Consider the following 8,442-nt stretch of genomic DNA (forward strand, 5'->3'; position numbering starts at 1 on the left):
CCCCCACCTCCACCGCGCTGGACTCCTGTGCCTTCACGCCGGTCAAACAGTCAACACTAAAACCTTTTCCTGAGGCAGGGGCGGGGTGTCATGACAGGGCATTCTGCAGCTGCAATATTTATGTCGTGCAGGCGTTTAAAAGAAAGAAAGAGAAATACGCAAGAACCTTACTCGACACCGACTTCGGAAAAGATTATCCCGTCGGCCCGCTCCTATGCCCTGTAGGTACACCCCGCCAAATTATCTCAAGCAACCTCCCTCCAAGAAGGGCAACACATATCTGGCGCGAATCCCGAGTCGACCGTCAGAGCAGTTGTTATCCCACCTCCCTTCCTGAGTTCGACTCCCAGCAGCGGCTCAGCCGTTGCCAACTGAGGCGACGAGGTGAAGTGCGGGCCCGCTTCCCTACCCCGCCCGCCTCGGTCGCCGCCACTCGCGCCCTTCGGTCATCCACACCCAGGCCGAGACGACCCTCGAGTCCCTCAGGCTCCAGGGGAAAAAAATCTCGGCCGGGCGGTAGCGCCGCCGCAGCGCCTCCCTTGCGGGTCAAGCTCCCTCGAGCGCCGGCTCTTCTTCCCCTCAGCGGCCGCCAACCGCAGCGCCTCGAGACCGGCCAGGCGCAGAGGGCGGGGGGAGGGACGCACGCGCGGTCACCTAGCAACAGCGGACTCGGACGCGGGGTCTAGAAAGAGACGCGCTGGAGCTTTGGCGGAGGGGGAACGGGAGTGCACAGTTGTCGAGAGCGCCCCCTAGGGCAAGGGAGGGTTGCGCAGAAAATGACACCCTCCCTTGGGGAGGCAGCAACGAAGAGGGCGGGGGCCTGGGAGATTTCTGCAGGCCGCTCTAGGTGAGTGGGGAGTGGCCCTAGCTTAGTGTCGGAGCAGGTGCCTAAACGCTGTCGGTTCGATCCCCGCGTGTCCAATTCAAGGATCTGAGGCAGCAGTTGTTGGGGAATCACCTTTGCCTGTCACTTAGCAGGTTGTCCACCCCCTAGACTGGACAAATTGCCGAGTCGGGGCAATTGAAAATACATTTGTTTTCTGACATCTTAGAAATAAATATATTTGCTGTTGCTCCATTCTCACAATTTGTTATGGCAAATGTATGTATGAGCTTCAAGAGCAGCAGAGAGGCAGAAGGTGCTGGGAGGAGAGTAGGCGAGGCTAATCCCATTTGCCCCAAGAGCTTTGTACTTTGGTGACCAGTACAAATTTTAAACAAATGTTCTAAAAATTTACAAAGAGCAAAAGAGGACATTCCTCATCACATCCATCACCACCCCCGTGGGTCTCCTCCCTCCTTTCTTATTTCTTCCTTTGCAGCATCTGTCCACCTACTTCCAGCAACTTGGACTGGCCAGGCACAAGAGTGGGAAGTGGGTTGCGGATAGTGTGGTTGTGCAGGAAATGTACTTTGTAAATGGCCAAACTTTTTCTGATTGCCACACCTTTTACCCTACTCACACTGCCTCAGTTACACATACCCTGGTAACGTCCCATGCACACTATTGCGATAAGTTGTACATGGGACTGACTTTAGAAACTGTGGGAACTGCAATTGGTCCAGAATAGAGCTGTAAGATTATTAACAGGGACTGGGCCTTTTAACCACATTATAGTGGCCCCCAGACTATTTCAGGGCCAATTTAAAATGTTGGGTTTTAACCTTCAAAGCCCTAAACAGCTTAGGACCAGGTTACCTGGAAATCCATTTCCCATATGTACCTAACTGAACCTTAAGAGCTTCTTGAGAGGCAGCCCTGCTCCAAGTGCCCCCAACAAATGAAGAGGGCCTTTTCGATTGTGGCACCTTGATTCTAGAACAGCCTTTCCAGAGAAGTTCACCTGGCACCACCTTTGTGGTCTTTTCCATACCAGGTGAAGACCTTTTTATTCACCCAGGCTTTTAAAACAGCATATGTCTTATAGCAGCAATGGGCAACTTGTGGCCCTCCAGATGTTTTGACCGACAACGCCCATCAGCCGTAGCCAGCATAGCCCACCCCTGGCGAGGGATGATGGGGGTTGTAGGCCAAAATAGCTGGAGGGTCACAAGTTGCCCACCCCTATCTTATAGTCTGGTCTTTCAGTTTAAGATCTGTGTTTTAGTTCTTAATAGTTTTTATTGTTTTGTGTTGTATTTTTAATGCTGTATTATTTTTTGTGAGCTAGCCAGAGAACTTGTGTTATGGGGTGGCTATATAAATAAATCAGACCATTGGTCCTTCTTGACTCATGCTGCCTACTAACTGGCAGCACCCTTCCAAGGCCTTCAACAGCTTTACACCAGTCAAAAATTGAACAGAAGATTTTCCTGGCCAGGGATTTCCATGACTATTTAGCTACAGGTGCCAGGGATTGATTCTGGAGCCTTATACAGATATACTTTACTGATGAGCAATGTTCCTCTGCACCCGCCTGGGAAATCTGGACTCACAGTCACAGATGCTTTTGGGGAGAGACCATAACTAAGTCTAACTAAAGTTATCTGAAGGATCATCTCCTCCCATATGTGCCTGCCCAGACCCTAAGATCATCTTCAGCTGTCCTTCTCCAGGAGCCCCTGCCAAAAGAAGTGAGGCAGGTGGCTACCAGGAAGAGAGCCTTTTCTGCTGTGGCACCCCATTGTGGAATGAGCTTCCTAGAGAGGCTCAGCTGGTGCCTACATTGTGCTCTTTCCGGTACCAGGTGAAGACCTTTTATTTGCCCAGGCATTTTAGCATTCTAATCTTGTTTTAGATCTGCTATTGTGTTTTAAATTTCTGCACTGCTACTAGGTTTTATTCTGGTTGTACTTTTATACTGTAGTTTTAAGCTTATATATTTTATACTGTACTTTATGCTGTATTTTGTGGTTTTAATTTTTGTGAACTGCCCAGAGAGTTTTGGCAATTACATGGTATATAAATGTAATAAATAAATAAATAAATACAATACGTTGTAGACCATTGGACCAAGTTCCTCAGTCCAATCCCTAGCACCTCTACTTTAAACAAGAAAAGAAAAATGGATCAGGCAGCATAGCACCTGATGTGAAAGACTTCTCTCTGAGACCATGGAGAATAGCTGCCAGTCTGAATAAGGCAGCTTCCTAAGTCTTAATTACATACCTCCAGGTTAGATGTAAGATTGATTACTGTAATGTGCTCTGTGTGGGGTTACCTTTGAAAGACATTTTGAAACACCAGCTGGCATAAAAGGAGCAGCTAAAGTTCTGAGTAGAGCTGGTTTCTTGGAGCACATGACTCTGCTTTTATACCAACTTCACTGGCTGCTGGTCTGTTTCCAGCTTCAGTTCTAAATGCTGGTTATTACCGTGGAGGGCACAATCCTATCAGGACACTTTTTCCCCTCCTCACAGGGTGGGGGACGGACGCCAGACAACACATAGGAAATGTTGGGAAAGCACTTCTGCCCTCCTTGCCCTGGCCCATCCCCAGGAACACCCTGTTTTTGCTGCTCCACACTGCTCTTCTGAGTGTGGAGCATGAGGCCGATCCATGCTGCCTACGAGGCAGCGCGGGAGGGGCTGGAGGTCAGTTCTCAGGGAACCGACCTATCCTATGGCCGTCTAGCTGCTGACTAGCAGCCATAGGATTGTGCCCTAAATCACTAAGGACTTCTTAGTGCTATGCCTGTTTAGACAGCATAGCTGGCTGGGGAATGCTGGGAGTTGTAGGACGTTTTTCTCTCTAAACATGCATAGGATTAGGACTGTGCCCTAAACAACTTGGAATCATGATAGGACCATCTCCTCCCACATGGTCCTGCCCATCCATTAGGTCAGCTGGAGAGGCCCTTTTCTGTTCCTCACCATCATCAGAGATGCGTTGAGAGAGCTCTTGGCTACTTTAAATGAGCTCAAGTCTCAAGGGCCAAATGAATTACATCCCCAGGTGCTGAAAAAGCTTGTGGACATTATTTCAAAGCTGCTGTCTTGTAATCTTTTAGAAGAATAGGTGAGGTGGCAGAAGACTGCAGATGGAACAAATGTTGTCCCCATCTTCCAAGAATGGGGGGAAAGGTAGATCCAGGAAACTACAGATCAGTCAGCCTGACAATAATACCAGGCAAAATTCTCAGATGATTAAGTGGTCAATCTGTGAGCATCTAGTAATGCATTGATTATTAGGAGTCAACATGAGTTGTCAGGAATATGTCATGCAAGACCAAACTTCTTTTTTGATAGAGTTACTAGTTTGGTAGATCATGGGAATGTTGTGGACACAGTATGTCTTGATTTCAGCAAAGCATTTAACACGGTTTCCCATGATATCCTTGTTGACAATATGATATAATGTGGGCTGGACAGTACTACAATTGGATCCCCAGTTGGTTGAGCAACTATATTCAATGTGTGCTAATTAATGGCTCGGTAGAGTTAGTAGTTACCAAGCAAAATTCTGTCAGCCTAAGGTGAAAGAAGAAAGTGCAAAAGCTGGGTTGCAGTTCAACCTCAAAAAAACCAAGATTATGGCAACCAGCCATAGAGGGAGAAAACGTGGAGGCAGTGACAGACTTTGTCTTTCTAGGCACAAAGATTACTGCAGACGCTGACTGCAGCCAGGAAATCAGAAGACGTTTACTTCTTGGGAGGACAGCAATGACAAATCTTGATAAAATAGTGAAGAGCAGAGACATCACACTGACAACAAAGGTCCGCATAGTTAAAGCAATGGTCTTCCCAGTAGTAACCTCTGGCTGCGAGAGCTGGACCGTAAGGAAGGCTGAGCGAAGGAAGATAGATGCTTTTGAACTGTGGTGCTGGAGGAAAATTCTGAGAATGCCTTGGACTGCAAGAAGGTCAAACCAGTCCATACTCCAGGAAATAAAGCCAGACTGCTCATTTGAGGGAATGATATTAAAGGCAAAACTGAAGTACTTTGGCCACATCATGAGAAGACAGGATACCCTGGAGAAGATGCTGATGCTAGGGAAAGTGGAAGGCAAAAGGAAGAGGGGCCGACCAAGGGCAAGATGGATGGATGATATTCTGGAGGTGACGGACTCGACCTTGGGGGAGCTGGGGGTGGTGATGGCCAACAGGAAGCTCTGGTGTGGGCTGGTCCATGAAGTCACGAAGAGTCAGAAGCGACTGACCGAATAGACAACAAAGCCTCCCAGAGGAAGGTCTCGAATGGAGTGCCAAAGAGCTCTGTCCTAGGCCCTGTGCTATTCAACATTTTTATGAATGACTTGGATGAGGGTGTAGAGTGGTTGCTTATCACATCTGCAGATGACAAAAAGCTAAGAGGGAGAGCCAACACCACAGAAGATAGGATCAAAATTTAAAAGAATCTACACAGGCTGGAACACTGGGCCAAATCTAACAAGATGAGTTTCAACAGAGATAAATGTAAAGGTTTTTTTAGCTACAAAAAAATCAAAGACACAAGTATAGGATGGGGGACACCTGGCTTAACAGCAGTACGTGTAAAAAGGACCTACGTATCTTAGTGGATCACAAGCTGAATATGAGCCAGCAGCGAGATGTGGCAGCTAAGAAAGCTAATGCAATCTTGGGCTGCATTATCTGAAGCATGGTGTCCAGATCACCAGAAGTAATAGTTCCACTCTATTCTGCATTAGTCAGGCCACATTTGGAGTACTATGTCTACCTCTGGGCATCCCATTTTAGGAAAGACATTAACAAGTTGGAATGCGTCCAGAGAACAGCAACCAGGATGGTGAGGGGTCTGGAAACCAAGTCCTGTGAAGAATGGTTGAAAAGCTGGAGAAGAGAAGGTTAAGGGGAGACATGACAGCCATCTTCAAATATCTGAAAGAATGTCATGCAGAAGATGGAGCAGACTTGTTCTCTGCTGCTCCAGAGAGCAGGACTAGAACCAACAGGTGGAAATTGCAGGGAAGCAGATTTCGGTTTAACATTAGGAAAAATTTCCTAACAGTGAGAGCTGTTCAGCAGTGGAACAGATTGCCCTTGAAGGTGATGGGTTCTCCTTTGCTGGAGGTATTTAAGCAGAGGCTGGATGGCCATCTGTCAGGGATGCTGTAACTGCACCCTGTAATGCAGTGGCTGCATTGAGCAGAGGCTTGGACTAGATGATATCCGAGTTCCCTTCCAACTCTATGATCGTATGATTGTCTGGAACACATGAAAGGGCTTTTTCTGTTGCAGCAATCAGATTGTGGAACTCCCTGCTGCAGGAGATCCATCTGGCACAGACCCCTTCCTGATCGTGTTCTGAGGCTAGTTTAAAAAAAAATGTTTGGGCAGGTCTTTGGCTTGAGCAGTATTGAATGTATTATGCCTGTCTCTCTTACTATTGCCATTGCTCTTGTTCATGTTTTCTTAATTTGTTTTTTTATATTTTTATTTTCTACAAATGTATCAAAATTTCTTACATATAAAAAATATTTTACACACACACACACACACAGAACAAGGAACACTCTACAGAAGAAAATACATGGGTGAATATTATCCAGATATTTGCTATTCCAGCACACTGCAAATAAGGTTGATTTTTCAAAAATTCATTTATCTGTTGTCTATTCTGTGATCTTCTGTAATAAGTTAAATTTGATAAGATTGCATTGTTTCAATTTGTTTTTAATTGTGATTTTCTTTTTAATTTTATGAGCTGCAACCTTGGCTGTTTCAGAAAATGGATTAGTAAAATTTAAATTTAAAATAAAAAATAAGTAATCTTTACATATATCTTATTCTGTTTGCATTCTTGAAGCTCAGGGCATGAGGTCTATGGTTTCCCCCTCTCCCTTCCAATAGTTTAGATTGAGTCAAAATAGGTTAGATTGTCATCACCATCAACATCATCATTATCTTGTACACTATGTTAAAGGGGCATGAATTCAAAAACAATAATATAGACTTGAAGAGCTGAAAGATATCCCTAAGTATCCCCAAGAGATGTTTGCCCAGCCTCTTCAAGCCCCCATGGCTGGGAACTGCGCTTGTTGTTGTTGTTCAGTCGTTCAGTCGTGTCCGACTCTTCGTGACCCCATGGACCATAGCACGCCAGGCCTTCCTGTCCTGCGCTCTCTCCCGGAGCGTGCTCAAGTTCATATTCATTGCATCCGTGATGCTATCTAGCCATCTCATCCTCTGCCGTCCCCTTCTCCTTTTGCCTTCAGTCTTTCCCAGCATCAGGGTCTTTTCCAGGGAGTTTTCTCTTCGCATTAGGTGGCCAAAATATTGGAGCTTCAGCTTCAGTATCTGTCCTTCCAATGAGCACTCAGGGTTGATTTCCTTGAGGATGGACTGATTTGACCTCCTTGCAGTCCAGGGGACTCGTAAGAGTCTTCTCCAGCACCACAGTTCGAAAGCATCAATTCTTCAGCGCTCAGCCTTCCTTATAGTCCAGCTCTCACAGCCATACATTACTACTGGGAAAACCATAGCTTTGATTAGACGGACCTTTGTCGGCAAGGTGATGTCTCTGCTTCTTACTATGCTGTCTAGGTTGGCCATAGCTTTCCTCCCAAGGAGCAAGCGTCTTTTAATTTCATGGCTACAGTCACCGTCTGCGGTGATCTTGGAGCCCAAGAAAGTAAGATCTGTCACTGCTTCCATTTCTTCCCCTTCTATATGCCAGGAAGTGATGGGGCCAGATGCCATGATCTTAGTTTTTTTAATGTTGAGTTTCAAACCAGCTTTTGCACCCTCCTCTTTCACCCTCAACAAGAGGCTCTTTAGATCCTCTTCGCTTTCTGCCATTAGGGTGGTATCGTCTGCATATTGGAGGTTGTTGATAATTCTCCCAGCAATCTTAATTCCGACCTCTGATTCATCCAACCCGGCATTTCTCATGATGTACTCTGCATATAAGTTAAATAAGCAGGGTGACAATATGCAGCCTTGTCGTACTTCTTTCCCAATTTTGAACCAATCGGTTGTTCCATGTCTGGTTCTTACTGTTGCTTCTTGACCCTCGTACAGGTTTCTCAGGAGACAGGTAAGGTGGTCTGGTACTCCCATCACTTTAAGAATTTGCCACAGTTTGTTGTGATCCACACAATCAAAGGCTTTAGCGTAGTCAATGAAGCAGAAATAGACGTTTTTCTGGAATTCTCTTGCTTTCTCCATGATGCAGCGAATGTTGGCGATTTGATCTCTAGTTCCTCTGCCTCTTCTAAACCCAGCTTGTACTTCCGGTAGTTCTCGGTTCGCATACTGCTGAAGCCTAGCTTGTAGGATTTTGAGCATCACCTTGCTGGCATGTGAAATGAGCGCAATTGTATGGTAGTTTGAACACTCTTTGGCGTTGCCCTTCTTTGGAATTGGAATGTAAACTGACCTTTTCCAGTCTTGTGGCCACTGTTGAGTGTTCCAGATTTGTTGGCATATTGAATGCAGCACTTTAACAGCATCATCTTTTAGGATTTTAAATAGCTCGGCTGGAATACTGTCATCTCCGCTAGCTTTATTGTTACTAATGCTTCCTAAGGCCCACTTGACTTC

General features: G+C 46.0%; 1 protein-coding gene across 1 annotated transcript in view; it reads right to left on the minus strand.

Moving 5' to 3' along the window:
• TTC6 (tetratricopeptide repeat domain 6) overlaps positions 1-621 on the minus strand; it is a 170,511-nt gene extending 169,890 nt beyond the window's left edge. Inside the window, exon 1 of the mRNA XM_084827146.1 lies at positions 326-621. The gene's annotated coding sequence lies outside the window, so the exon portion shown is untranslated. The remainder of the gene's footprint in view (positions 1-325) is intronic.
• Positions 622-8,442: the final 7,821 nt, after the last annotated feature.

Source organism: Heloderma suspectum, chromosome 1 (genome assembly GCF_057233095.1).
Source record: "Heloderma suspectum isolate Gila_16-S chromosome 1, 16-S_ref, whole genome shotgun sequence".
Taxonomy (NCBI): Eukaryota; Metazoa; Chordata; class Lepidosauria; order Squamata; family Helodermatidae; genus Heloderma; species Heloderma suspectum.